At 37.1% G+C, this 2,874-nt stretch overlaps 1 long non-coding RNA gene across 2 annotated transcripts; it reads right to left on the reverse strand.

The window, feature by feature from the left end:
* Window positions 1–493: 493 nt before the first annotated feature.
* Window positions 494–2,203, reverse strand: LOC148998463 (uncharacterized). 2 transcript variants are annotated; one of them, XR_016161683.1, is made up of 4 exons: window positions 1,796–2,203; window positions 1,144–1,217; window positions 938–1,011; window positions 494–856 (listed from the first exon to the last, which is right to left on the reverse strand). It is a non-coding gene; the product is annotated as an uncharacterized LOC148998463 (long non-coding RNA). The 2 variants fall into 2 exon arrangements; XR_016161677.1 differs by having other exon boundaries at window positions 1,144–1,212; window positions 1,796–2,199.
* Window positions 2,204–2,874: the final 671 nt, after the last annotated feature.

The following is a 2,874-nucleotide window of genomic DNA, read 5'->3' on the forward strand; positions in this document are numbered from 1 at the left end:
AATTATGAGTGACAGGTGTACTAACACTTCATACCATCAGTGACTCGACAGCACAACCTAGAACAGTTTTCCTCTGCGTTTGTAATGTCTGCACAAAGGAGACGGGCAGCTGCTCGAAGATCTCTTTTGGAGAAAACTGTTGATTTTATACTCGAAAAATGTAAGTATCACTCCTTAAAAATTAATATTACCTCAGAATGAATTGCATTGTTAGCCCACCCCAAAACTTAAACAAAATAATTATATAACTTTTTTATATACTAAAAATATAATTTAATATAACAAGCAAAATGTAATTTGTTTTGTCATATGACAGTTATGCATGAATACATTTATATTCATAAATGCAGTGAAACATCTCAATTATCAGTCAATCGATGAATTAATGGATACATTAATTAAATAATTACATTTTATATACTGACAACAATAATAAAAATGAATAAATGAGTAAAAGAACAAATAAAAGTAACCATCACAATAAACAAATGCATTATACAAGTCAACAACACATGAAACAAAGCTTTATTCAAACTACAAGCATGTATTTACAGCCGCTGAACACCACATCATGCCGACTCAACACAGCGGTTCCCATTCTGCAGCTTTATTCTGATGAATTCACCAGAGGGGACTGTGCCTTCTTCCCAGAGCTTGTTGTTGTGCTGCGCTTCACAATCTGAGGCAATAAGGGCAGGTGGAGAGATCGAGGGTCTCGTAAAGGCAGATGGACAGATGGAGGGACTCATAAGGGCAGGTGGAGAGATGGAGGGACTCATCTATGGCACCACTTCCAGGATGCACCTCTGGGCTCCTCATCCTCAGTGCTCACACCAGTCTGCAGACATTTCAGATCCTACAAAAATGCACAAACATTATACAAAAGCAGTCATTTTAACACAATGTCATTTGATTTATCTATTAAAAATAACCTTACTTTATATTTGAGTAAAATCCCTAAAACAAATGCTGCCATCATCTTTCCTTGCAGGTCCTGCTCCACCACAAAAGCTATGCAGCAAATGCACAGAAATCAAGAATCAGAAAAGTGTTGTAATGTCTCTACTTGAATTTACAATAATTCAAATAAACTACAAATTAAGATTGAATAGATTTTGATATCCATTTCTGTAGTATACTCACCCAAAGCCTTTGATGACAGCATTCAGCATCATGAGCCTCTCTCCACCGGATAAACACACGCGTGTTCTTCTGTCCTTGTAACATACAGACAAGATTCACATTACGAGCTCAACACTGAATTTACATGCTGAGGTTGATGTGTTAACTCACTTTTAATCCAACTTAAATTTTCCTTAATATATCAACACTAATAAGGGACAAATTAAATATAACATATTTAGTTACTTTATAGATTTGTTTATTTACCGTATTTACAGCACATTTGTCTAATGTAAGTAGTGTTGACAACAGTGAATTATCCTTCATAATAGCACACATAACGTTACATCACTCAGATGTATTTTTCATGTTGGGATGTGCTCGTCTGCAATACTTAAACAATATTTTCATTTCAGATGTAAATATACATTTTAAATAAGCGTGTTTAAGATGTAACGTTATATGGTTATTCAAATCCATTTTAGAAACTTACGTGTAACGTTAGCCTACTTACTGGAGCTCCCCTGTTTAACTAACTAATAAAACATGTGTTTACAGCAAAATCACAACTATACTATACTGTCTAAGTCCTTTAGACCTTCAACAGTTAAAACGTTTACTCTATAGTAGTTTAACACATACGATTTAAACACAAGGAACCGTGTTTACTCACATTTGAAAACCCCCTGCTTCGCTGATCTCCGCGATGTTGATAATGACGAATGCTCTCCCGTGGCCTCCTGGGATAGAAGAGTATCCATCGGATGAACACTCAAAAATCTTGGCGAAAGCAGGAGATCATCCGGGAACTTCTCGCCTACTCTTTTATGAGAACTGAGGTTTCGGACATACTACTCCTTTCAAATACTGTTTTCCCCTACTATATAGTACGAAAGTAGGAATATTCGGACGTACTATAAGTATACGTATGCCCGAATCTCGCGATAATTAGTACGTCACTCTGGTAATTCTCGCCTACTCTTTTTGGATACTAAGGATTCGGACATACTTATTCACTCGCCTACTGCTTTTTCCCTACTATATAGTAGGGAAGTATGCGGTTTCGGACGCAGCCTAAGTCTCATGGCCCTCTATCAGAATCCAGAGTTTTGAGAAGATTGGGGATACTTAATTTTTCGCCCAAAAAAAAAAAACTTAAGGGGTAACACTGTGGTTTTTTTTACGGGTCGAAATTTTGAATTTCGATATCTCAGCACTGGAAGGGTCTAGAGCCTCCATTGTTGCACTCAGGTCTATGTATCATGGCCCTCTATCAGAATCCGGAGTTTTGAGAAGATTGGGGATACTTAATTTTTCGCCCCAAAAAAAAAAACCGTAAGGGGTAACACTGTCGTTTTTTTTACGGGTCGAAATTTTGATTTTCGATATCTCAGCTCTGGAAGGGTCTAGAGCCTCCATTGTTGCACTCAGGTCTAAGTCTCATGGCCCTCTATCAGAATCCAGAGTTTTGAGAAGATTTGGGATACTTAATTTTTCGCCCAAAAAAAAAAAAAAAACGTAAGGGGTAACACTGTCGTTTTTTTTTCTGGTCGAAATTTTGAATTTCGATATCTCAGCTCTGGAAGGGTCTAGAGCCTCCATTGTTGCACTCTGGTCTAAGTCTCATGGCCCTCTATCAGAATCCAGAGTTTTGAGAAGATTGGGGATACTTAATTTTTCGCCCAAAAAAAAAAAAAACGTAAGGGGTAACACTGACGTTTTTTTTTTTCGGGTCGAACTTTTGATTTTCGA

This window comes from Pimephales promelas, chromosome 1, assembly GCF_988280905.1.
Source record: "Pimephales promelas chromosome 1, fPimPro1.hap1.1, whole genome shotgun sequence".
Classification (NCBI taxonomy): Eukaryota; Metazoa; Chordata; class Actinopteri; order Cypriniformes; family Leuciscidae; genus Pimephales; species Pimephales promelas.